This window comes from Crocuta crocuta, unplaced genomic scaffold (assembly GCF_008692635.1).
Source record: "Crocuta crocuta isolate KB4526 unplaced genomic scaffold, BGI_CrCroc_1.0 scaffold36, whole genome shotgun sequence".
Lineage (NCBI taxonomy): Eukaryota > Metazoa > Chordata > Mammalia > Carnivora > Hyaenidae > Crocuta > Crocuta crocuta.
Genome location: NW_027532203.1, coordinates 8,039,029 through 8,066,669, shown reverse-complemented (window position 1 = coordinate 8,066,669; position 27,641 = coordinate 8,039,029). Strand labels below are relative to the sequence as shown.

At 48.6% G+C, this 27,641-nt stretch overlaps 2 long non-coding RNA genes across 2 annotated transcripts; both read right to left on the bottom strand.

Annotated features, from left to right (window-relative positions):
- Nucleotides 1-2: 2 nt before the first annotated feature.
- LOC144242715 (uncharacterized) lies at nucleotides 3-19,976 on the bottom strand. Its single transcript, XR_013338434.1, has 4 exons — nucleotides 19,677-19,976; nucleotides 10,575-10,684; nucleotides 3,567-3,784; nucleotides 3-753 (listed from the first exon to the last, which is right to left on the bottom strand). It is a non-coding gene; the product is annotated as an uncharacterized LOC144242715 (long non-coding RNA).
- A 3,308-nt stretch (nucleotides 19,977-23,284) lies between these two features.
- On the bottom strand, nucleotides 23,285-24,084 carry LOC144242590 (uncharacterized). The gene is made up of 3 exons (XR_013338387.1): nucleotides 24,006-24,084; nucleotides 23,648-23,837; nucleotides 23,285-23,496 (listed from the first exon to the last, which is right to left on the bottom strand). It is a non-coding gene; the product is annotated as an uncharacterized LOC144242590 (long non-coding RNA).
- Between the last annotated feature and the right edge of the window lie 3,557 nt (nucleotides 24,085-27,641).

Here is a 27,641-nt window from a genome sequence, read left to right as displayed (position 1 = left end):
CTGGTGTAAGACAGGAGTTTTATCAATCAGGGCAAGTTAATGCTGTAACTAGGAACCCCCAGGAGGGGCTTACTGTGATAAAGACTCATTCTCCTTATGTAGGTAAGAGGTGACACTCTGCTCCAGAAGTCGCCCAGGAACCCAGGCACCGCCCCTCGTGGGTCCGCCATCCCCTGGGGCATCTCCTCCAGGCAGAGGCTGGAGGGCTGCAGGAAGGCCAGTTCTGGAAGGGGCATATCCCCACTTGCCCACTGCAAGGGAGGCTGGGAAATCTCTGGCGGGAACCAGAGGAAAGGTGGAGGAGTCTGGGAATAAGAAGCCGAACACTGCCCTAGTGTATCTTCGGCCTCCAGCATCCCTTTGCAGAGGGAACTTCCCCATGGAATGGCAGCCTTGCTGCCATTTGCCAAGCTCAGTTGACTGTCTTAGGACAGTACTACTGGCATGCACCACAAATCTCTACATCAGCCTAATGAGGCCAGAATCAGTGGACCCAAGCTGCACATGAGGAAACAGACTGAGAGGGAAAGAGACTTGCAGAGTGGTGAGTTGAGCCCAGACTGGCTGCAAGCCGCCATTCAGCCGCTGCACTCTCCTGCCCATCTGCCTCCCCCTCCACCAAACCTCCTCTCCGAGGGAAGAGCCAATACACTCGTTTCCACTAAGATGTAAATGACTGATAAGACCAAACTCTTGACCCCTTCCAGAAGTATTTTCATTTTAAGCAATTCCAAAGGTGACGCTTGGCTTAACCTACAAGGAATAAAGATAGAAATGATGGCATTTAGGCATTGGCAAACTGAGTAGAGGAGGGGTTTTGAGGGCAGGGGCCAGCTTCAGACCATAAAATTCATTGTGTACAGTGTGTTCACTCCCCTGAAAAGCCAGCCTGTTCTCAGGAACAGCCCCAACTCCAGGCCCTCAAAGGAAGCCACACTGTCTCCACCTGCATGCAGGCCAGAGCTCTCTCCACCCTCAAAAGCAAATGCAGATTTTCCAGATACCTTCCGGGCAAGGCAAACATCCCTTTGTCCAACAGAGTTGAAGGGCCATGGGGGACCAGAGACTGAGGGCTGCTTTCTCAATCCCCAAGAATGGTCTGATGAAGCACCAGGATGTCGTTATATTTTTTAAAGAGTTTCTCTCTGATAAAAAGTTTCTTATAACATATTTAATATTACTTGTGAAAGAAAGTTTGGGTTTGGCCCTTGCTGTATTAGCTATTTAGCTTAGAAATTCTAAGGGCTCCTCGGCCAGTAGGCCTTCCCACTCTTCCCCCCCAACCTCCAACCCTTCCCCCTCGGTCCCCCCCTCTCTTGCCTTCTTTGCGGTCTGTATTGACTTAGAAGATCCTTGCTTGTTCATCAGTCGAGATTATCAGGGGGACATCCCCTCCCCAATGTAATGAGTGTTTAAACAAAAGTCAGGCCTTTGAACCCAGGACTCCAGTTAAAAAGTAACAGGCTGGTGACTGGATCGATAAGAGACAAATATTAGCTGTGGAAGCTGGAGAGCCACGGCATTGGGAAATACCCAACGCTGGGGACATGGGAAGGGAGATGGCCATACCCAGTGTGAGGGTCTGGGATACCCAAGGACCCCAGGGACCTGGGCCAGTCATTTTCTTGCTCTACACATGAAACACTGAAGCCACCAGCCTTTAAGTTAGCTTCCAGAACTCCCTGCGTTGGGATGGCTGAATTATCCTTCTAGAATGTGTCCTCTATTTCTCTCCCCTTCCCAGCCCACCTGCCCTCTTGTTAGCCTGCCTCCAGCAAAGCTCTGACCATATCGCTCTGCTATGTGCAAAATTTCCACCAGTTTCCACTGTACTCCTGCCTGGTGCTCAGGCCATCCGGGGTATTTGGGCAATAGGACAGCAGGTCTCCGCGTGGCCGCTTCTCCTAATCTTTCCCCAGTCTTCATTCTTCCTCGTTGTACAGCGTTCAACGCTAGCAACCCTTTCTTCTTTCTTTAAATGCTCCTTGATTTCCATGACCTTTCACCTTCCTGATTATTCTCTCCCTCTCCAACTATTCCTACTAGTTTTTCTCCTCCCCTAAATGATGCTCCCTAATCATTTATTCTTGGTTCTCTTTCTCTCCCCGATCCGATCCACCTACTTTCCCTCTTCCTCCTCCTCTGACGGCATAAAGTCATAGAAAGGGGTCCAGGCTGGAGATATCAACGTAAGTGCCATCAGCATGTCTATGGAATTTAAAACCCCTCAGAGCCTTTGTAAAGAGGGTCCCAGGATACGAAGGTGAGACCATCAGGAATGGAGTGGCCAGAGAGGTGGGAGGAAAAGCGGGAGCTGGTGGGGTTCCAGAAACAGGGAGAGGAGAACTTACTTATGAAGGTGGGGAGACCGTGTGTGTCAGTTACAGCCAGTCCTGACTTACTGTGGTTCAACCTACTGATTTTTTTAACCTTACGATGGTGCAAAGGGGTCAGGCATTCAGCAGAAACCATTCTTGGAAGTTTGAAAATCGATCATGCCCCTGACCAGTGACATGCGGTGGCCTCTCTGGTGACACTGGGCGGGGGGTGGGCAGCGACCTGGCTCCCAGTCAGCCAGCGAGCACGATGGTCAATGACCGACACACAGACAACCATCTGTGTCCACAGAGCGTCCTGTTGTTCACCCTCAGTGCCGGGGTCGGTGCTTCACACGAGACCATCAACACCTGATTCTCAAACTGCAGGCTCGTGTCAGTGTTTGGAGCACGGGTAAGGGAGGCCAGGCCAAGCTCTGATGTTCCGTAGCTCAGGGGGAGTCATACATTTTTGACTTAATGATATTCTCAACTCCCAGTGGGTTTATCAGAACGTAACCCCATCGTGAGTCTAGAAGATCCACAAGATGTGACTGAGGCGTGACCACTGGAAGTGGCCATCAGGGTGTCACCGGTGATCTCGACAGCAGAAGTTCTGGCGGGATCAGGGGCAAACGCCTGACGAGAGTTGGGGCTGGGCGAAAGGGGGAGGGGCGGAGGACAGCAGGAACACCCTTACCAGCTCAAGGGTGCAAACACCCTCACCTCCACCTTCCCAGCCTCGGAAACTTCTCTCCCAGTAACGACAGTAACCTCCTGACTGCACACCTCGCCCCGTTCCCGGTTCCCCATCCAGTTCACACACAGCCCAGTGCCGGTCACCGCATCCCCTGCAGAAATCCTTCAGCAGCCGCCAATGCGCACCCAGGACAATCTCAACTCCTCAGCCAAGCACTCGAAGTTCAGGCTCCAGACTCGCATTCCCTTCCTGCTCCTCTCTGCAATCGCAGAGAGAGTCTCCCCACCCGCCCCCGGCACCCCTCCCTCTAGCCTTTGTCCACACTGTTCTCCTACTAGGAGTGACCTTCACGCACATCCAGCTCTACCGAACCTCAGAGCCCATCTCCGATGTCGCTTCATTCACAAAGCCTTTCCTAGTGCCCCCAGCACACGCAGTTCCATCCTTCCTGGTCCCTTTCTGCCTCTTGTGGTTGTTTGTGTGATGGTCTCCTTCCTACACATCACCATAAGCAACCAGGAAGCGTAGGGTTTCATCCACGTTCTCCGTACCTTGGATGCTCAAGAAACCTGGACTTAAAGGAGCAGGACGGGGATCTGGGGAATGGGGCGAACTTCCGGTCACAGTGGGCTTGGAGGTTGTCTGGATTTCAGTTTTGAGAATGTTCACGGTCTCCTGCCTCTGTCCACCGCCGAATAACAGTCAAATGTTGGCCAGGTTGATGAGCATCTTCCGCCTCATGACCCTGAAGAGGAACCGAGTTGATTGTCTGAAAGAAAAAGGCATTCGGGGTCTCTGGCAAGAGAACAGGAGAGGAAACAAGGAGACAGTCAGCAAAAGACTGAAACCAGAAACCGATCTGCAAAGAGTGTCCTGCCACCTTGGCCTCTGGTTGCCTAAAACCATAGGAAATGAACACGTTGCCTTTTCACTCTGCTTCCCATCCTTCAGACATGATCTCGAAGGCTTATCATAGAAGCAACACTGGGTGTGGTTCTCAAGAGATGGCCATTTCCCTGGTGGCCTCCAGGCCCCCCAGTCACACTGGGCTGTCTAAGCAGAGGTGCTCGTAAGTGCCTTCTGCTGGCTTCTCAACAGTCTCCTTTGGGTGCTGACCAAGGGCATGGGTAAGACACCCTTGTGTTTGTGTTTGGAAAAGGAGGGGAGCCTACTTTGCCTTTGGGTGGGAGAATGAGAAGCTTCAGATGAAAAGAACAGCCTCCAGAACGATCAGAAAATGTTAGGAATTCACAAACTGACTTCCCTAAGATCCCATGACTTCCCTGAGCTCCGGCACCCAGAATGTATGGAAACAAACATGGCAAAATGGGGACAGGTGGGCCATAACTTGATTACTCATGAATTTTACTTGGCCTTCCCAGAATTTTCTTAAAAGGAACAGTTCATGCAAAAATCAGGTTTCCCACTTTCTCTTAAAAAATTAGAAGGCCTGTCTATGAAAACTTAGAAGGCCTGTTGATGAACAGACGGGAGCTGAATAGAAGCCGAAACCTTCCAGTTGGCCACACCCCCTTACTGTACTGCGTCGGGCCCACTTTAATTCATTACCTGTTAGCTGCCCAGCCAAACATGAGTTTACAACCTTTGCACGTGGTCATAGGCAATTTGGATCAATGAGAGATTTGGACTTAAATTATCTAATAAGTATCCCATTTTTCTTTACTTAGAATGTGACTGTTCTCCTTCCTTGTCACCATGAATCCCAAAGGCCTGTGTGCTTTAACTCGTGGACACTGGGAATCAGACCTCTCACAACTCTGGGCCTCCTCACCCTCTCCACGTCTAATAACTTGGTTGGAACCTGCCAAAGTGTCTGTCCCACTTTCCTGCCCTGGAGTTCTTGGCCTTTATCAAGTCCGGAGGGGTGGGTCTGGTAGAGTATCCTCTCCTTTTCATATTATACGGGTAGAGTTTTCTCCTGGGGGAGAACAAGGAAAAGAGAAACTCAGGAGTGAAGCCTTTGGCTCATCCTCCCCAGTCTTGGAAAGTTCTTCTATTAAAGATGTGCCAATGCCCCAGAAATGCTCCCTGTTTTTCAAAACCCTATTCAAATAAATGGAGAATGGAAGAGTCTAGCTCTTTGAAACACATTCTTCCCAGGCCCTACGCTTCCCACCCTGGGGACAGCCTACCCAATTACAGTCCAGAGCCCAAGGAGGAGGAACCAAAGAGCCATGAGAAATTAATTTTACAAACCCTACCACAAATATCAAGGAGTGGTGGAGAATGCCACAGAGAATAAGAAAGACCGTTTCCCTGCAAAAACATCATGCATTCAGTCATTCATTCAAGAAATACTAATTGGTCATTATTTATACCAAACATTTGCCCTTAGGATTTTCATTGGGTGGCAAGGCAAAGGATAAAGCCAATAATCAGAGCAAAAGGTGCTATAGATCCACAATCCAAAACTCTTGGGGCCAGATGTATTTTGGAATGTAGATTTTTGTAACAGATATTTTAGAAAAGTACCGTGTTATATATCCCATATATTACGTAGCACTGCGGGGGACCAGTGTTTGGGACCAGAGTCCCGGGCAGCTTGCTGTCATCATACCTTTTAATATTTCTACAGCCACGCATACGAATACCTACACTAAGTGCAATAAATAAAGACTATAAAAAGCCTCGTGTCAGTTCAAGTCAGGTTTTTGCCATTGAACAAGATTTTTGCACAGAGCCTGATGCAGGGCTCAAACCTACGAACCTCGAGATCGTGAGACCTGGGCTGAAATCAAGAGTCAGATGCTTAACCAACTGAGGCACCCAGGAGCCCCTAGAAATTAAATATTTAATCCTGCCTTTCTAGGCAGGTGCATCATTCTCATTTTTCAGAGGGGAAAAGGAAGGCGATGATCAGATTAAGAAAAATCTCATCTAAAGTCACAGGGCTTGTATTATGAGATAGACCAGAACTCTGGTTCCAGAGTTTGCGCCTCTAACTAGAATGGAATCCTGCCTTTGCACTGATGGAGACGTGTGTCCAAGCTACGTGCCCCCTCCCCCCCCCGCCCCGGTCCCCCGCAGCCTCAGCAGACCTAAGGCTTTGGCCACCTGGAGCACTGAGGAAGCAGGTCACGCCAGGTTTCCCCCCCACACACACACATGGGGACCCAACCATGCACAGGGAGGGGCTCAAGGAAGGAAGGAAGGGAGCTCTGGTCTTTCACCCCTGGGGGCTGGAAGCCACAGACAGAAGCTGACCAGTTTGCAATAAGCCTTTTGGCCTTGGGGTTCAAAGCCCATGTTGCCCTGCTTTTTATCTGTGTTATCCATGTCTGTTCCAATAGCTTGTTTGAGGAGATGGAGCCAGAAAGCTGGAAGAGGGGGATTGGAGCCAGCTGACTGGACGGTCCACCCTGGCAAGCCGTTTGCCCTCTTGTGTCAATTCCAAAAGGCAGGGTTTGGAAATAAAGTCAACAGAGAGCTTTCCTTCATCTGCACATAAACAGGCGTCGGGCAGTGTTTGGAGAGAGTTAGGCAATGCCGAAGGGGGTTGGGTCAGGAGAAAAGTCAACTTGGACTTTTAAGTCTCTGAAGCCAGCTTGGGCCTCTGTGCTTCTACCAGCATACCTACAGCTCACACCAAAAAGAAATGCTCCAGGCTTGTGTGTGTTCCCCCACCCACACACCCACCCACCCACCATGGAATCACCATGGGCCTCAGAGAATGTTCTGGAACATTCTGCCTTCTCCCCTTACACTGGGTGTCTGTCATCGCTGTACAAACCGTCACCAGGCAACCTCTTTTTGACGGTCCCAGGCTTCTTGTTCAAGGACAACTGCTCTCTAGCTTAAGCCAATTCTGAGCTGACTGGAAGCACACAGAGCACAATAAAAATATCCAGATGCCATGGGTAGGCATAGCAACCATCTACTCAGAGGGGTTTTGAAACAGAGAAGGAACATTAGAAATGATGTGATCCAAACTCCTCTGCTCTGCAGGTGACAGGGAGGCTCCTTGTCCAAAGCATCCAGTTTGCAAATGACGGCACTCAAGCACAGCCTGCTCACCCGAAGCCCAGACAGAGCCCACCACGCTATTCGGCCTCTTACGTGTCTTCAAAGCTTTCTAGTTCACATTCTCAGCCATCCATTTGGCCTCTTATCGGTTCTTTCCGGGAGTATTTTCTGGTACCAAGTGATGGGCCAGGACCTGGGAACAAACCAGTAACAAGATTCATCTGTTCCTTCAATGGGCTTCCAAGCGAATCCTTCATGGCTTCTCCTTCCTTCCTCCCCCTTCCCTTCAGAAATGACACTGTGTGCGGGTCAGCCCTAAGGAGTCAAAACGGAATCTCTGTGGCTGAGGTGCAGACGTTAGTAGTTTAAAAATCTCCCCAAGTGAGGGGCACCTGGGTGGCTTAGTCGGTTAAGCGTCCGACTTTTGCTTAGGTCATGATCTCGCGGTTCGTGGGTTCGAGCCCCGCGTCGGGCTCTGTGCTGACTGCCAGCTCAGAGCCTGGAGCCTGTTTCAGAGTCTGTGACTCCCTCTCTCTCTGACCCTCCCCTGCTCACGCTGTCTCTCTCTCTCTCCTAGAAATAAATAAAACATTAAAAAAATTTAAAAAAAAAATCTCCCCAAGTAAATCGGATTATGTAGTAGCAAAAGCTGAGAGGCATAAGCTGAGGGCACAGCTGTGGAAGTTACAGACGCCAGGTCTACCTGACTGGACTCTTCAGACCCTCTCTCCTGCTGCAGAGAGGACAGCAAAGGTGACTGAGCACTGTCACACTGTCACTCTCCCTCACCTGTTACCTGTGCAAAAAGGCCAATGGAGCCTCTCCAGCGAAAGCCTCCAGGGTCTGAGGCCACAATAGAGAGAGACAGAGAGGGAGACTTCCTATCATAAGCAGCCCTAAAGGAAAAGAAACAAATGGGCTGGAAACGTAGCTGGAGTTTGACATGTCCACCTAGCAGACAGGGCAAGGCCAGATCTTGGTACTTGCTTTTTCCTTAAAGGCAACTGAGCTACAGTTCTGTTGAATTGCTTCAGGAAATTGATTTGTGATGTGGTGTCAGAAGATACCAGGCAGCTTCCTGTAATGTTGCCGAGAGACTTCACAAGAGTCAAAGGTACAAAGTAAATTAGCAAAGGAATGGGGTTCTCTCCCCCTGAACGCAATCTGTCATTCCAAATGACTCATGCACTGTCAAGAAAGACTAAAAATATTCAAGCATGACATTTGCATCTATTAAATCGTCATTTTGTCGCACATCGCTGGAAACTGGATCTTCTGAAGGTTACTGGCAATTATCTGCTTCTGCTTCTGGGTGTTTGTGACTTCAGAATGAACTCCGGCATGAGGCTCCATGCCCCTCAGAACCAAGTCAAGTCACTCGTTGGTTTATCAGCAGCATCTGTGAGATTCAAGTATCGTTACGATAGTTGGGAGAGTGCCTGGTGTCGCCTTTAGCCTGACCCAGGGAGAGGCAGGAGAGCCAGGTGACCCACTATCTGAGCCCTGAGTGGGCTGCTGTATTCCGAGCTCTGAAAAGTAGCTGACTTTTCTTTGCTTCTCCTCAAACAGGCATCAGGTTTTCTTTCCGGTGCTTACAGTGAGTCAGGTTTTCCTGTGGCTTCTCGAATGGTGTCATCCCAACAGATCAGTGAATTCAGAGACCCTCATTCTGTAAATCAAACCTGTAGCGTTTCTCACTCTGGCCTATTGCATGAGCAAAGGCTGGGCTGTCATGGACCGTCACCCTCTTTCAAAAGGGCGGCTAAGCAACATGGGGCAGAGGAGCCAGAACTCAACCTCAGAGGAAACCCACAGTTAGATTCCTGCCCCTGAAGAGGCAGAGGGAGAAGAAAGCCCCTAAAATGATGAGAGCAAGACAGCTGGAAGAAAGGGCCCGTCGGGAGGACCCGGGACTCCATCTTTCCCAGCCCTCTTACACCAACTAAAGGGACTGCCCCCCAAATCCCACAGTGAGACAAGTTCGAGTCACCAGCAAGGGGGAGCAGTCCGGCTTTGGGGCACCCAGCTGCCCAAAGAGTTTGAATTCTAAGGACAATGGCCTTCAAGAGGCGGGGGCTGTGTTTGAGTTAAGAAAATTCTGGAGATGTGCCCTGGAGAATTTCCTTGCAGGTTGACTCAAACCAAACATGCAGCTCCAGACTGGGGCAGGGAGCCACCTGGCAGCATCGTTGGGACCTATAGCAGGTGAACGGAGCCAGGGACCTATTTCAACAAATCACAATCCACCCTTCCCCAGAATGCATGGCGTCTAGAAGGAGTCCTTGGAGAAGTCTCATGGGGTATGAGCATAATGTCCCTCCAAAATCACCGCTTGCAGCTGGCCTGTATATCATCTCCCTGTGCTCTCCCTTGAGGCCAACTTGGGCAGTTTGCAAAGTTCCGTTATTGAACTATATCCAGTTCTCTGTACAACTCCAACTCCTTTAACATCTCACAATATTCTATTACTCAGCCAAAGAGTCAAGAGTCTCTCTGCGCACTGATAACAAAGTGATCTCGAAGACACATTATGAAATAAAAAAGCAAGGTTCAGAACACGAGATATTATGGCCCCACTGTATGTGTATGTAAAGGGTGGCTAAGCTATACATACATGTGTCTATGTTCATGGTCAACGCGAGAAGCTAGTAACAATGGTGTCTTGGGAATGGGGTGTGGGGTCCCTCTTTCAACGAAGGCTTCTCTGAGTGGTTCAAAGCAGCCACCCAGTTAGAGGTAAGAGCCTCCCCTATGTTGGGAAAGGAGAGAAAGGCCAAATTAAATGTGTCTTTACATCCGTTTAGCAAAAGTAAGTAATGACCAGAATAGTGAGGAAATGGACATCACCAACTTGGGGGACACAGCAGAGAAAGGGGGCATTGGTGCCAGCCAAGGGAAAGCACATGTTACCATGTTCTAAGACAAAGTTGGTAGCCATGCATCGCCAGCTTCTAAAGATGACAGCTTACAATAAGAAGTGCTAGTGATGTAATACCCTTAAACCAAAGGGAAAACCCAAAAGCCTACGGAAAAGGGGAGAAGTAGAGAAACGCTTGTATCTATCAGGCAGATTTTGCTCACATACTCATGCACAAATCCTCGGCCATATGCCATCTCATCCAAACATAACGGCCACTTTGTATACAAGGACACTTGGGTCTGAGAGCTGCCTTAGTCATGTCACACAGCCAGTAAGTGGAGAGCAGAGAACCAGACTCAGGATTTTGTCCTTCTAATTCTGAGGGGGATGCTTCCTTTCACACACATTCCTGGAAGTCGCGTGCACTGAAGGGAACAGGGAGCCACTGGATGCTGTGTAAATACACATGACCCCCCTCCCCATGTGAATGCACTCCATCTAGCCCCCCACCAACTGCTGCATGCTGCCTCTTACAATTCCAGTTTTGAGCCATGCGGATATAATACCAACCCCACGTAGTGTCAGAAGTCTTACCAGATTTGCTATCTGATCCTTTCCCATTCTGTTTTATTGCTGGAACAATGCTCAATTAGTCCGCTTTGAAGAGTACTAGTGAACGAATGAGTCCAGCATCAGCCAAGATGCTAGAACTTACCAGAGGCCTCTGGAGATGAAGACTTAGCTGAGAGGTTTCTACCTCTCCCCAAACCCCAGGCATCTCTCGTCCTCCTCCTGACCATCTCCACAAGCAGCTTCTAGGATGTCCTGCCAGACAGATAAAGACATAGTAAACTCTTTGCCCTGTTTCTACTGAAATGGAAATAGGTTATACACACAGCCCAGTATTTTTACTTAATAAAGCTTTTAAGAACAATAGATCTGAGACTGATTCACAGGTTTCCTTAAAAAAAATTCTGACTTTATTTTAATGGCTGCAGAATATTTCTCTCTGAATATACCTTCTGTTATTCGACAGAAAGACTAGGGTCTTTCTAGTCAATATTTGGTACGTTTTTAATCTTTTGCTGTACGAACGATACTATAATTCTGCACACATCTGTAGGAGAAATTCCTAAAAGCAGGCTGTGTGTCAAAAGATATGGTCGTTTGTAACACTGATAATTTGCTTTGCAATCTGTACTGGTCTATAAGCTCACCAGCAGATGAGGCTGCCTCTTCCCCTTACCCTTGCCAACACTGTATAAAGCTAGTAGATTTCTTTCTCCCTCCCTCCCTCTCCCCCCAAAGAGAATCTTAAGCTTTCTCCACACTCAGCGCAGAGCCTGACACAGCGCTCAATCCCATGGCCCTGGGATCATGACTAGAGGTGAAATGAAGAGTCAGACGCTCAATTGACGGAGCCGCCATGTGCCCTGAGCTAGTACATTTTTCTACAGTGGGCAAGCAGCAAGAGGGTCGCCAGCGTGGGACGGTTAGGTTGTGCATGGTGTCTCATGGCAGCTTCTGGTGTCTGTAGAGAAGCTTCAAGATGCTGGGAGTTGCCCAGGAGAAATGTGGCTGCCACAAGAGACATTAGAAGCTCTGAGACCAGCTCTACCCACCTCTCAATCCTGCCAGGGTGAAGCCAACAGAAATGCCCCATGATCCACAATAACCTTAGGGTTGATGCCAAGATATGTTTGCATCTTGTCGAGGGAAAGTCAAATCCAAGCACGTGAATGAATCTCAAGTACTCTTAGGCAATGGCCCAGGTTTGCTGATCTTCATGCTCAGGTAGCCTCCTGACTGTCTAGCATACAGCACGTGAGGTACCAGTAATAATTACTTCTCTACTGGCAGGCATCTGGTTTCTCCAAAATGATTGTGAGGTCTGAAAGAGGAAGCCTCCATCTTTGCCTCCCCCCTCCCCTCACTACAGCCTGCAAAGGGGGTTTGATGTATTGGAGCCCCTGTAATGGCCTCTGACCCCTGTCTGCTAGTCATCAAAGACAGGCTTTTCTTTTTTTTTTTAATGTTTTATTTATTTCTAGGAGAGAGAGAGACAGCGTGAGCAGGGGAGGGTCAGAAAGAGAGGGATCACAGACTGAAACAGGCTCCAGGCTCTGAGCTGGCAGTCAGCACAGAGCCCAATGCGGAGCTCGAACCCACGAACCGCGAGATCATGACCTAAGCAAAAGTCGGACGCTTAACCGACTAAGCCACTCAGGCACCCCAAGACAGGCTTTTGTTGAACTTTCTGAAGACAAGGCTGGCTGTTACCCTCGTTCAGTGTCAGGCCATTTTCTAGCCACGTTCACTCAGCTTTCTTGCAGCTTAGATACCAGTGTGATGTGTCAGGGGCCAAAACTGCCCCCTCCCCCCCAGAGCTGTCTGGCCCTCCTGAGAGACAGGTGAGGCTATGGCTTGTCTTCCCAACAGAGAATGACCAGAGGTCAGACCATTGTCTGAAAACAGCTAAGGGATCCTGATGCATCTTGATCTTGCCTGTGACAGCTCCTCCCTGCCCCACCTGGCTGGAAACATACAGCCACTCCAAGCGACTGACATCGTGAAAGGAGAAGGGAAGGAAGGGAAGCTAGGAGGAGAGGATGGGCAACACAATATACTTGCCACGGAGTAACTGAATCAGAAAAGCCCAAAGCCTAATATTGGGGCTTCAGGAGGCTTACATCAACCAGTCTGAGTGTCACCACTGAAAAAAACGGAGGCCAGGCAAGTGGGGGAAACTCCTCACAAAGCAAAATGTCTACCACCCAGAGAGGATCTCCAGAGATCTGGGATGCGTCATAGCAAAGGTTATAGTATTGTCATAGAAATCGACTTCTCTGCCTTATGATGAGTGGCTGAAACATTCTTCTTCCCCCTTAAATTGTGCTATGACACCAACCCAATGGATGAATACAGACACAAAAGGTTTATGGAAGGTTCTGGATACTTTTCCCAATCAAGCCAAACTTAGCGGTACTCAGATGAGCCTCCCTTGGGAGCACGTGCCTTGGCACATAGGGCCCCAGGGGGAGTCTTGTGGATACCTTCCAACATGATAATCATTAACGACAAAATACACTTTAAGTCCTATCAACTAGGAAGAACACCCTTCAGGACAATTTCGATTATTGTTGAAGGAGCGTGATGGTGTAAGGAAGAAAGCCCACACCATGTGTTATTACCACAGCAACACGTGATGCTCTACTCCCACGTGCTAGCTCTTACAAGCCAGCTAGGTCCCAAATCCTTTTTCATTAAAAAAAATATAGTTTGGCTTCTATTTCTATTATTGGCAATTTTATCACTGGGCTTTCCTTGCTGTGCGTGTCAGGCTCAAATTCCAACAATGGGCTAATAGCCCCCAAACTCTAGCATCATTCCAGACCCAATAAGCATTATTTTGACCTTTTAATAGCATTACAGATGCAGTCATCAGACATATATCTTTAAATATTTGAACAGAGTCCTCCACACAGGCAGAGCCCATAGATCAATATGACACTAAATGGCTAGTATATTGAGGTGATATTGGTTATTAACATGCATAGTCTGGATACTATTTTATTCTCTTAGCAAAGGTTCTGATTTGTCTTCCAGTCAAGCTATTAAAATGGCTTTCTGCAGTCGGCCAAGATATTTCCTGAAGTCCCATCAGCAGAAATTGAGACCTTTGTGTAAATGTGTATGCCCCTCTCGAAGCTCCTCTTTCAATATACAGAACCCTGAGGAAGGAGTAACATCATGTCCGAGTCCTAACACTCAACTTTATCTTCTGCTTAAAACTAACTACTGTTGACTGGCCTCTATCTCCCATCAGACTCTACATTTCTTGAGAACAGAGACTATTTTTGTTTCATTCATGAGTATCTCTAGGGCTTAGCATGGGCTTAGCATTTGTGTTTCATTCATGAGTGTCTCTGTGGCTCTGCACACAGGAAGCATGCAATAACTATTGAATGAATAACACACCAACCCACTATACCAGATCCTTTTCCCTAGACTAGAAGTATAATGACCTCCTTTAAAAAAATAATAATAAAACCCACAGACCCCCTCCCCCACCCACATAACAGGTTAGACTTTTCACATCTATTGGTTAAGAAAATGCACAATGACCAAAGTTATGTCGCATTCAGTAGGTCATGAAAATAAATTTCTATTTCCTCAATCAGAAGAGCACCCACATATATTCAAAGGCTTGGTGTGCATGTGGATTTTCAGGCCTTTGCAGCCTCTGAGCCTTCCCACATCTGCGGCCTAGAAGGGATGATGTACTGAAGGCAGGAGAGAACTTTCAAAAGCCAGGGACTCAGGTTCTCCTAATTCACAATTTTGCCAGAAGAAAGTCCTGTTCCTAATGTTTGGTGGAAAGAATGAAGCTCAAAAGGGGGTTAACAATGCAATCAATATCCGCAAAGGAAATGAACCCCCCTGAACACAACAGTTCTCATTCTAGGGGCTGGTCACCATTAAAGTCTAGTGCTGATGCATGGAAACAATCCCTGTCTTGGTGTATTCCAACTCTGGGGAGAAGAGGGAGGCCGGGAGCACAGGTGGGGATGTGGGCTGCAGGCCGAGGTCTCAGAGTCTGCAGCTCCCACGACTGGTGTTCAGATCTGTGGATCCTGGTTTTCTCTTCACTTTTGGTGCCCATCCCCACAAGCACATTTCAAGGCAGCTCGGAATGGGAGTTGGGCTGGCTGCTGTGGTCCTCTTGAAGCAGAGATCCCAAGAGACACCCATAAATGTCTATCCAACCGTGACACCAGCTCTTTTGGCCCCATCACGGCCATCCCTCAAGTGGGCTTCACCAGAGCCTCAAAACTTCCTCTCTGAACCTTCCCTGCACCCTTCTCCCCCCTAAGTGATCCTGTCTTGGGAAAATTAACACCATTCAAAAGCTTCCTAGGGTGAAAACAAAAATGAACAAAAAACACAAGAAAAACAAAAAACCCCAAAAGCTTCCCAGTGCTATTGGGACAAAGACGACCCCGCCCGCCCCAGCGTTTGCTCCCGAGTCTCATAGGGTAAGCATCCTGCCTAGCTGGTGTTCTCATCGTGTATCTTTTTCCACTGGATTTTCTCCAAGTGTTGCAGAATCTGGTCTAGATCACCCAGCAGAAGAACCAAGTGACACTCAGAGATCTTGGAAGGGAGGAGGTTTATTTTACACAAGTGGGCTCAGAGGTGATCTTTCTCCATAGGTCTGAGCCCAGAGCATTAGCCAAGGGAACAATTTATAGTCAGTTACTTCCGCATTCCTCAATCAGGGACAGGTGTTTCCTATTAGTCTTGTCGGCCTTCTTACAGCAAATTTTCCCTGTCATTCCCCACTTTGATGCCCCTTTAAAAAGATCTAGTCTGTATTAGAGGGCGTCATCTTTAGCTTCTTCCACTGAAGGTGTCCTGCTCTTACTGGCTCCAAATGGGGCCCAGGTTAGAGGCAATCAATACCAACAGAACATCCTATTCATAAGAGGAAGAGGAGTGAAAACAGGAACCGCTCGCTGTTTCCCCAGGTTTCTGGGGTAACCTCTGCCAACCCGATGGCAAAGAGTAATGACAGTCAATCTTATCAGAACAGCGATTCTTCAAGCTTCTGCCGAGCATAGACCAATCAGCTTCTGGGGTGTGGCTGAAGCAGGGCTGAAGATCCTAAGCATCTAGGACTCTCTGAAAGGATACTTTGAGTGGGTTTGTCAGAATTGGGTCAGTCTTCCCAGTTTTGGGTCTCCTCAAGATTGGCCCTCTTGGGCAAACCATGAGAGACTCTTGAATGCTGACAAAAACTGAGGACTGATGGATGTGGGGGGAGGGGGGTGGGCATAGAGCAGGACACTTATGGGGATGAGCACTGAGTGTTATGTGGAAACTAATTTGACAAGTTTTGGTGGAAAATAATTTGACAATAAACTATTTTTAAAAAAAAAAAAAAAAAAAGATTGGCCCTCTTGACTCTGGAGTCGTGAACCCATGATATCGGTGACCCTGAGGGCAGTAGGGGTGGTCATAATAACAGTGGGAAGCCCAGTCCACTGTAGTTTGAAAGGGTCTCTCTTCCATTCTTTGACTCAGATGGAGTCCCCTGGTGAGAGAGTGTACAGGGGATCCTAAAGAGACTGGGACCCTCTCTATGGTATATTGTAGTAACTTATTCAGGGTGGCCCCTAACGCTTGAAGTTGCTCTTATTCCCTTACCCCCTATGTGGTGTGGGTTCCCTGGGTGGGGCTCCCTAGACATGGAGGGGGCCTCCCATATATTAGTTCAAAGGGGGAGAAACCTTGAGTCCCTGGTGTGCAATGGGCACGGAGGAGGGCCAGGGCAACAGCTCTGGCCATGGAAGTCTGTTTCCTGACAGAACTTGGCTACCTTTCCCTTGAGGGTACAATTCATTCGCTCCACTTTCCCTGATCTTTGAGGCCGGTAAGCAGTGTGAAGCTTCCAAGTGATGTTGAGGGAGTTGGTTAAAGTTGGTATAATGTCCATCACCCAAATGCACATCCATTATTACTGTGGATGGTGGCCGGCAGACCAAACCAGGGGACCATCTCTTTTAGGATGACTTTAGCTACCTCCCAGCTCCATTCTGTCCTGGTAGGGAAAGCTTCAACCCATCCAGATTATGTACAGACTATTACCAGGAGGTATCTAAATCCTCGATTTGGCTGGACATCTGTTAAGTCTATTTCTAGATCTTCAAAGGGGGTAGCTCCTACCCTCTGGACACCTGGCAGGGGTCGCAGCAAGGATCGGGTGTTATTCCTGGCATAAGACACACAACGTCCGCTTATTGCTCAACATAATGCTGGCAGCTGGCTGGTGTATTGCTTTTTGAGGAGGGCCTCTAATGCAGTGTTTCCTAGATGGGGGAGTTGATGGTATTAGCCAACTAGATGCCCTCCAAGGGCCACTGGGACTAAGATGCACCCATCTAGCAGTTTCCACCATCCTTCCTTGGTCTGAGTGGCCCCCTCCATTTCAGCCCATCTAATGAAAGTCAAAGTTTGGCCCCCTACTTTCATTTTGATGTGGACTCATGGGGGCCAAGAAGGGAGCCCAGTCCTCCTCAATCTGAATCTATTCCTGCTAGCCCTAGGAGGTCTTTTCCGCAGGATTCTTTAACATATCGGCTGGGTTTCTGAGACATTCCCTGGTTGAGCCATTTTTCCAATGTCCTTTCTCCTTGCAGCAGGCGCATGGATCCCTTGCTAAGGGGGTCCTGGGCTTCCCCGCCTTTGGTGGTGGGGCCTCCTCCATCCTTTATAGTTCTTTTCCCTTAAAGCAGCGGCGAGGAGGCGGACCTTTTCCCCTCATCTTTTTCTGGGCTTCCTTCAGCAGGGTCCTCCCTGTTCATGTAGACCTTGTTAGCAACCTCGATCTGGAAGTGGACTGCGTGAACCCCACCCATTTACCTCTTCACGCCCTCTTGAGCTCTCTTCAACTGCGTGATGTTCATCCCACCGAAACCCTTAAGTTTTGGGGGCTTCCTTCGGATATCTGAGGCGGCTTGGGCCACGAAAGAGGGGTTTACCAGCTGTTGACTTTCTTGTGCCTCGGGATCAAACGGGGTGTGAATGCAGTAAGCCTCGCATAGCCGCGCATAATAATCCCCAGGGGATTCCCCTTGCTGCTGGGGGATTGAGGAGATCTCCATCATATTCAGAGGCTTCTAACCTCTGCTTGGATCCTCGGAGGAGAGCCTCTTGGTACCGGCAGATGTGGACTTATTCTTCTGTAGTGAAGTCCCACGTGGGACATTCTTCAGGTGCGGCAGTTCTAGCCCAGGCGCCAGGATCGGCAACCCCGGCAGGTGCGTGTTCCTCAAGGTATTGCCGAGCTCCTCTCAGAATTCTCCGTCTCTCTTCAGTGTTAAACAAAGTGCAGACCAGCTGTTGGCCGTCTTCCCAAGTTGGTCGGTGGGTCTGGAAGAGGGACTCCATTAGGTCTATCATTGCCTGAGGTTTTTCAGAATATGATGGCGTGTTAGGTTTCCAATTGAGGAGATCTGTAGTGGAGAAAGGCTGGTAATACATCATGGAGTGGCCAGGCTGGAAGGTTCCTTTTNTCACCCCAGCTGCCAGTAGGGGAGGGTGTTTGTGGGATGTAGGCCTTGGGGAAGAGACTGCCATACATCACCAGTTAGAAGAAGGTGTAAGTGTTAACTTATTTGTTCCTTAACTCTAAATTAGGCTCTTTGTCTTGGGGCCAGGCTCAATTGTCTTTGACATGCAAGGCCCATAGGAAGAGGCTTTTTACAATCCCCCACAGAGCTTTTATCTAAAATCTCTTTTGCAGGGGCGCCTGGGTGGCTTAGTCGGTTAAGCGTCCGACTTTCGCTTAGGTCATGATCTCGCGGTTCGTGGGTTCGAGCCCCGCGTCGGGCTCTGTGCTGACTGCCAGCTCGGAGCCTGGAGCCTGTTTCAGTCTGTGACTCCCTCTCTCTCTGACCCTCCCCTGCTCACGCTGTCTCTCTCTCTCTCCTAGAAATAAATAAAAACATTTAAAAAAATAAAATAAAATCTCTTTTGCAAAGGCAGGAATATGCTTTTCCTTATGAGGTATCTGTGTTTGGCATATTGATCTGATATGGAATATTGTGAGGCCTGGTCAAAACCAGCAGGCTTATTTCCAACATGAGCCAGTAGCAGCAGAAAGTGATACCAGTTTTCGTTTCTTATGGCAGGAGCTGCAAACACTGCCATTTCCTTGCTGTGACTGCCATCCAGAGAGGCCGGTGCGGCTCCCAGGAGGAAGGTTCCATTTTCATCACGTCTCTCAGGTTTCCCTCATTCCAGCGTCCCGGCCAGCACACCAGTCTCTCATACCGGCATCTGGAGTGCACCTGCACCTAGCTGAGGGCGCAGTCTGGCTGCTGGTCTGGAGGAGAGAGGGTCTGTCGAGTCCGGAAGTGTCAGAGTATCGGGAGCCGGAGGGTCAGATGCCGACTGTCTCAGGGGAGCATATGGCGATGGCAAAACGGCTCTTCCTCCGGATCACCGGTGGGAATTTGCAGAGGTCAGGACCTCTGTACCCTAGCCGGTCCCTGTTCTTTGCAGGTAAATCGGACCCCAGGTGGGAGGTTTTGGGCAATCTCTAACCAGGAGTTGGTATACGGGAACTGATCAGGGTAACCTGGCTTTCTGGTAACATGCCAGATGCAGCTTGGACCACTGGAACATCTAAGGTTCCCTCCGAAGGCCATCCTCACTGACAGGAAGTGAAGTCATTCCAGCTCACATAGGGTCCTTAATTTGCTGGTGGTCATCTTAATTCCATAGTCTCCTGAAAACCCCTACTCAAAATTCTTAATCATAGTTTCAAGAACCGTGGGTTTTTTCTGTCTCAACCCTATAATGTTCCTGTGAGGCGGTGTCGCAAAGACAGACAAAGGGGTGGGGGTGCCCCCTCTAATGAGGAGGCCAGTCAGATGCCTGTCTGGCCGTGTCCTGAAGGAACTTAGGTGACACTTAGCCATAGCAGTCTCAGCTTTGTGACTTACGATCGGAAACTATCCCAATGCAACCATAGACTGTAGGCCGTTTACCATGGAATTGCAGATGGGCCCACCCAGACTCCGTAGGCTTTTGGGGACCTTAAGGGCGCCCACCCATGGAGTCACATAATCGAACCCGGCAGGCAAGCCAGACCGAGTCTCATATTCACACTCACGTACACACCAGAGGTTATTACATTCCCTCCCACAGAATTCCTACGGATGAGACCACTGGGGTGTCTGGGGAGGGATCAGCTCCCCCTTCCAGCACTACGGGTGGATAGGACAGGACAGACTTAGGGCCCAGGCCTTACCAGTTTCCGACGTCATTTCCAGGTCCTCACTTGCCAAGTCTCCTCAAGTCCGTCAGGAACGGCGGAGCGGGCCGGCCCGAGGCCACCGAGCTGGAGACTGCCGAAATTCAGGCAGGGCGCACTTTCTCCTTCGCGATTCTTCATTCCGACACTGCCTCGCCGCTTTTCCAAACCGGTGGCAACAACGGGCCAGCGCGGTTGGGTTTCCCAGTCAGGGAACCAGATGTTGCAGAATCTGGCCTGGATCACCCGGCGGAAGAACCAAGGGGCACTCGGAGATCTTGGAAGGCAGGAGGTTTATTTTACACCGGCAAGCTCAGAGGAGATCATTCTCCAGAAGTCTCCACCCAGAGCATCAGCAGAGGGAACAATTTATAGCCTGTTACTTCCGCATTCGTCATCAATCGGGGACAGGTGTTTCCTATTAGTCGGGTCCGCCATCTTGCAACAGATTTTCCCTATCACAACCACATGCGCTCACCTTCTGGTCCCTCAGATGTTCCTACACGCTGTCCCCTGTATCTGGTATTTTTCCAGTCCCTGAGATTGCCTAGACAATTCCTATGCCTCCTTCAGCGGCTCATGCCAAACATGGCTTCCTGGACGAAACTTTTCATGGCCCCACTATGAGGTCAGGCCCCCCATTAGATCCCCCTAACACCCCTGACACTTACACTGCAAGCGCGCTGAGCTGTCTGCCTCCCTTGGATCAAGTTAAAGGTCCCCTAACTCCAGCTCTGACTGGCCCCCAGACTGCTGAGGGTCAAAGCCCCCTGCTTCCAATTGGAGTTCACCTCTGCTGGTGCTTGTAGCTTCACCGCGACCGCTAACATCAAGCCAACTGGCCTTTGTCTATACAGAGATCCTATTTTTTGACGTCTCGCTGCATCTGTGTTCTCAGCTTTGGTCGGGAGACCCTGTCTTCCTGCATCTGTTGCCTCGTTCAAGTCCTTGGAGCTCTGCTTCCAATCCTTCAAGCAATTAAAGAACAGCAAGGTAAAATCCAGAAGGCAAAATCCCGCCACCCCCCACCTCCCTACTCCTAGCCCACTCCCCACAGACCCACCACCAATTAAACTCTTTGTACCTTTTATAAAAGAAAAGAAAAGGTAAACTGTGTCCACCAAATACATACATATACAATATGCACATAAGTATTTATTCAGATCCTTTTTATTCATACCAAATGTATTCTGATATATTTTGGACTTGGGAGGCATGGCATTAGTCATCATCCTTACCCCAATTGCTNAACCATGAGAGACTCTTGAATACTGAGAACAAACTGAGGGCTGATGGGGGTGGGGGAGAAAGGGAGGGGGGAGATGGGCATGGAGGAGGGCACTGCTTGGGAGGAGCACTGGGTGTTATATGGAAACCAACTTGACAATCAACCATAGAAGAAAAAGAAAGATGTCTGCACAATATTACGTGATATAGCTATAATATTATGTTATTATATCACAGGGCTCCATTATTTACTTACCCAGTCTACCATAGATAATTAGTTTGCTTCAATATTTTGCTCTTACAAACAGTGCTGCAATGAATATTTTTCTATACATGTTTTCGTGTACTTTTGTGAATATATCTGTACAGTAAATTTGCAGTAACACAATTACTGGGCCAAGAGGGAGGTACTTCCAATTTTAACAGATACTGTCAAATTACCCTTTATAAAGTAGGCCATTAACACTTCCAGCAACAGTGTTTGAGAGTTGGATGTTGACCAGCTTTTTAATTTTTTACTTAGGGGCTCACTGAGAATTGATACTTCATCTACATTCTACAATCAGGAGTGAAGTTACTCATGTTTTCATGGGCTTATTTTTCCTGTAAACTCCATGTTCATATCCCTTCCTAATCTTCATGTTGAATAATTCAATCTTCAATGATTTAGAGGAATGCTCTGTAAACGGAAGAAATGGAACCATATTCTGTACTGCTTTTTTTTGTCTTTTATTATTTTAATCATCTCATGTTAGAAATTCTTGATCTCAGGCTTTGTGTACTGCTAAGAATGCATTGCCGGGCCCCAGATTATATACATTTTTATAAATTTTTACAAGCCAGACAATTGCTGCAGGTTGTTGTAAAGGTTCAACGTAGGGTCTAGCACTCCTCAGCCCCCTTGGGACACCACAGCTTCGCTGGAATGCTGACAGCTGATCTTCCTTTTGATGGTGCTAGCTGGGATTTTTCCCCTACTCACAAATTCAGCCAAAATAAGTCAGTCAGAGAAACACAGATATATGTTTTCACTCATATGTGGAATTTGAAAAACTTAACAGAAGACCATGGGGGAAGGGAAGGGGAAAAAATAGTTACAAGCAGAGAGGGAGGCAAACCATAAGAGACTCTTAAATACAGAGAACAAATGGAGGGTTGATGGGGGGTGCGGGGGAAAGGGGGAAATGAGTGATGGGCACTGAGGAGGGCACTTGCTGGGATGAGCACTGGGTGTTGTATGTAAGTGATGAATCACGGGAGTCTACCCCCAAAACCAAGAGCACACTGTATACACTGTGTGTTAGCCAACTTGACAATAAATTATATTTTTAAAATACATAAGTGAAAGTAAAAAAAAAATAGCCAATATACATGAGATTAAGTCAACTGATTTTTTTTTTTTTGCATTCCAAACTCTCACCTAGGTTATTGATTACTTTCTCTTGCTCTTTACACAACCTGGATTGATGATACGATGAATCCTAAAGGCATCCTGATATCAGAGATGCTAAAACATGAGGGAGAAAAGTGTGCTTCAATAGACAAAATGCAATTGTGTTGCAAAAATATGATAGCTTCGCAACCTATACTTTTCATTCAATGCTCTCCCCTCAACATACTTCATGTCAAGAAGTATCCATATCAACACTCTTAAAAATAACCTTGGCTTCCATTTATTTCCTTGTGTTCCATTGACTGAATTTATTATTCACCAAAACACTATTTTGAAGTAAGTCAGGGGCTTTCTTTTTTTCAGAATTATTAACAATGATGCAAAGACCATCTTTACTGATAATTGCACACAGCTTTAATTTTTAAAAGACTTTGATACACACTGTGTTATTAATTTTTACTTTGCTACCAAGAAAAATGGGTGGACATATTCCTTGCTTCTGAGATCTTAAGTGTTACATGGTGACCTTGCTCATTTTTATGGTGGGAATCACAAATTTTGTTATGTCTCTTGACAAACAGTTTCTCTTTAGTTACAATTGCTCAATTTAGCCAAAAAAAAAAGAAAGAACAAAACAAAAAAACAAGCACAAGATACCCACATTTTAACATTTTAAGTCAAATTTGAATTTCAAATAAATAATGTTTTGGCTTCTCTGTCTCCCTCTCTCTCTGTCCCGCCTGCCACTCACACTCTGTCTCTCTCTCAAAAATAAACACTAAAAACTTTTAAGTTATTTGCTATGCAGAAGCATGAAAACAAAATAGAAGGACCCAAATATCATTTTTTGTAGACCAAAAAATTTCTTTTTGTCACGGAGAAACAATCAGTTACATACTTTCTCGCAAAGCAAAAACCACCAAGTGCTTTACAGAACCCAGAAAGGAAGACACTCAGAAGTAGATGAAGGGGTGTGATATTTTGTTGTATTTTGCTTCTGAGAGAGGTGCACAACGATTGCCTATCCCGGGCCAAGTAAGCCAATGGAGGGCAACTAATTGGTTTCTGGGCCAGTTGACCGGGGACAGGGAAGGCTGGGGCAGAGCTAGGGAGGAGAGCCCAGCCCGGCTCTGGGCACTGTGGCTGCCACGGCTGTCCTGTGGACTTCTGATCCTGTCCAGGCTGGGATCCAGGAAGCTAGAGAAGGCAGGGAGAGATTGAGGAGGCTCCACACGGTGTCTGGGACTCCCGGGCTGTCCCTCCTAAAGGCCATAGGAGCTCTCTGAGCAACAGGAGGAGGAAGTACTGTGGTTGTAAAGGTATCAGCAGACAAGTACGGTGCCCTCACCTGATTAGTATTTCTTCTATCGTCTGGAACTTGTCCTGGTCACTCGGGAGACTCAGGCAGAGGGGAATCCTCGGGGCTCAGGCCAACACCGAGCTTTGCCCTCTAGGCTGGCTCCAAACCTCAGACCCAAGGGTCTTTTCCTTAGCAAAGTGAGGAAGGCAATTTGCAGCAACTGGTGTCTAGGTCCCAGCTGCAGAGAAGGCAGGAGCCATTAAGGAACAGGCCTGTGGTCTCCCATGAGGATAAACCAATTCAATCCCCCGCCCCGCCTCCCCCAAGCCAACAGAGTGTCTTTCTCCTCTCAAGTCTTCTTGTAACACCTGCTTAATAACAGTAATAATATTTATCAACCGCATACCAAGTATTTTGTGTACATCAACGCATTTAATCCTTGCCGTAGTCCGGGACGGTAGGTGTTGTTATCTGAACTTCACAGATTAGGAAATTTAGGCTCAAGTTCACTCACCGAGGAAAGGGCAGAAACAGGATTGAAATGTCAGGTTCTGTNTGCTTGTACATTTCTCAGAACAAAGGCTCCTTTCCAGCTCCTCTACTGTCATTTTACTCCTGCTCCTTGGGCCTGTCCCCGCCCTCCCCTTCCCTCTCACTTACATACCAATCGGGCTATGAAAGAGCTACCTCCCAATCCTCCCATTATGCCCTGTGCCCACAGCGGCTGCTCAGCCCTGTGTGATCCCCACAAAGCCCTGTGCCTCCCAGGATCCCTTGTGCTCACATCAGGAGCACTCGAGTGGCCCTGTGTTACCCACAATCCCCCGTGCCTCCCATCACCCCCTGTGCTTAAGAACTCAGTCTCGGGTGTCACCCACAATCCCCTGTTCCTCCCATCATCCCCTGTGTTCATCATCATCATCAGGCCTCTGTGTGTTACCCACAATCCCCCGTGCTTCCCATCACCCCCTGTGCTCATCTTCAGGAACATGGCCTTGTGGGTCCCCCACAATCCCCTGTGCCTCCCATCATCCCCTGTGTTCATCATCAGGAACTCAGCCTTGTGTGTCACCCACAATCACGTGTCCCCCACAATCCCCTGTGCCCACCATTAGCAGATAACGTCTCCTAAGTGCTACCTTGGGTCCCGCAGCCCCCACGGCTGGCTGAATGAAGCCGTCCCCGCAGCCTGACGGCTGAGCAATGCGCGGATCTGTGCTTGTGAACCGCACGACCTGCCTAAGCGCAGAACCAGGCGTTATGACCGCCTTCCTCCCGCGGAGGGCTGGCTGCGCCTTGGTCGGAGACCACTGCTCTGTCCCCGGAGCCCCATCTCTACCATTCTCGGCGGGGTTTGTGAGCATGTCCCCTCAAGCAGAATGAGTCAGCAGTTCTCAAGCCCTGTCTCTTGAACTCACCAGTGGGCTGCTTGAGGCCTTGCCCCGTTTCCGATGTGAGCACTCACAGGCGGTCTGTCTGCTGTGCTCAGGGGTCCGCTCCGGGCCCAGGACGGGGGCTCAGCGTAAACCCTCCTGGACCGAATTGACCGAATTTGTGTTGTAACCACACGGAGGCCCTGGCCTGACACTTCGACCTCAGGAGGTGATGGGGGAGAGCAGGAGGGAATGAAGGGGACAGCGTGATGGCCTCCCAGGAGTCCAGGTGCGACAACAGGACCTAGTTCTGGCACCTGGCCGAGGGAGTTCTGGCAGCTGTTGCTCTGTGGTACAGGACAGACATGCCGATTCTCCGCTCCGTCCCCGCGGCGGGTGCGGCAGGGCAGTCGCGGCCGAGACCGAAGGCAAATCAACTACGTACATTTTAAAACAACAAAACGATCACGTTAAACTCCGTTTTCATTTAGAGTAATTCTTGGGTTGATTCTATCAAAACCTAAGTGTGCCAGGCGGGGCTGGGGGGATGGTGGAAGAGGAAAGAGAGTAGAGGATGTTTTGTTGGGGGGCGCTGTGGACAGACCTCAGGGGAGGCCCAAAGTTGGAGGCCAAAGCTCGCGAAGGCCACGCTGTGCCAGCAAAGGGGGGAAGGCCCTGGCGGTGGGCAGCAAGGAGGGGAGAAGAGCGAGACAGTGACTTGCACAAAAAGATGTGCGTGTGTGTGTGCGCGCGTGCGTGTGTGGTGGGGGGAGGTGGTCCTCAGAGAACTCTCCCTCAAAGCGAGGTCTCTGAGAAACACACTCAGGGGTGAGCACGAAGGCCCCGGTGCATAAGAGGAACACATACCCAGGATCCTGACCCAAATTTCTCAGCCTGACACGGGACGTTGAGGGAGGCAGCAGGCATGTTACCACAGTGACCAAATGGCTCAGAATTTCCTGCCAGGTGTCAGTTTCAAGGAAACCATGCAAGTACATACATTGCTTTGTGAACTGGCTTTGACCTTCAAGAAGTTGTAGCAGAGACTCCGAACCTGGAGTGCATTTGAGATTGTCCAAACCGTGTGGCTAAGACGCTGGCCGTAAGTTGACAATGTGCGCGGGTGCGTTTTGTGGGGGGGGGGGGAGATCCCCACCACCAGGCAATTCTCAGACACCTGGTGGATGTCCTACAATTCAGTCCTAACACTGTCCACCCGGAGACGAGTCAGACCCCGCAGGTTAAGGGATGTGTGACGCTCCCCTCTCCCTGCCACGCTGGCTGTGGGAATCTCCCTCCTGCCATGAGACACATCCAAGCACACAGGGCCCTCTGCTCTTCTCCCAGGTGTCCCCAGGGTTCGCTTTTTAAAACAATTTTTTTCTTAATGTTTGTTTATTTTTGAGACAGAGACAGAGGGAGGGAGACACAGAATCCGAAGCAGGCTCTGAGCTGTCAGCACAGAGCCGACGTGGGGCTCGAACCCACAAACCGTGACATCATGACCTGAGCCAAAGTCGGGCACTTAACCCACCAAGCTACCCAGGCGCCCCTCGGGGTTCACTTCCGAATCTCCTGCTCTCTACTCAAACCCCAGCTCAGATATCACACTATGGTAACCTGAGTCTTGCCCTCAAACTCACTATCTCCTTCTCTACCTTCCTTTAGTGATTTCGTTTATTGCTTGTCTCCTTCTGGATGTAAACTCCACAGGGAAGACATTTCAGGGGAGTTTGGTTGGTTGTTTGGTTTTTTCTGCTGTGTATCCGTCTCTAGAATATTTGGCATTATTCCGGATAGTGCTGAGAACATGTGGCCTTCAACAGATCTTTCTTTGATGGATAAATGAATGAGGTCTCATTAGAGATTCTTGTTTGATGTTTAAAGATTTACTTAGAGAGTATTTGCTCATTTTCATGAGAGGGAGGGAAGCCAGGCTTACAGATTTTTTTAATGTTCATTTATTTTGAGAGAGAGCAAGAGCAGGAGAGAGGGAGAGAGAGAATCCACAGACAGTGTGGAGCCTGACATGGGGCTCAACCTCACAAACTGTGAGATCACAATCTGAACTGAAATCAAGAGTCAGACGCCCAATGGACTGAGTCACCCAGGTCCCCTAAAATTTTTTTTTAAATTTTTTTTAATGTTTTTTATTTATTTCTAGGAGAGAGAGAGAGAGAGACAGCGTGAGCAGGGGAGGGTCAGAGGGAGAGGGAGTCACAGACTCTGAAACAGGCTCCAGGCTCTGAGCTGGCAGTCAGCACAGAGCCCAACACGGGGCCTGAACCCACGAACCGTGAGATCATGACCTAAGCAAAAGTTGGACGCTTAACCGACTAAGCCACCCAGGCGCCCCCCTAAAGTTTTAAAAAAAGGTTTAAAGGGCCTGCCCCTGGGCTTCTCTCATTAAGAGTCCCAGAGGAGTGGTGGCCAATGTCTGGAAAACCTATAATGGAAACATTTGACAGTGGCTAAGGAGCCTCTAGATTAGTTTTCTCATTTAAACAGTGGGGGTGGGGGATACAAGGCATGAATCTTGATGGGATCGTAGTTTTCAAAAAAGAAAGAAGAAAAGAAGAAGCTCTAAAAAAAGAGTTTGGAGATAATTGGGAAATTTGAAAATGAGCTAAATATGAGATGCTATTAGGGAATTACTGTTCATTTAGCCT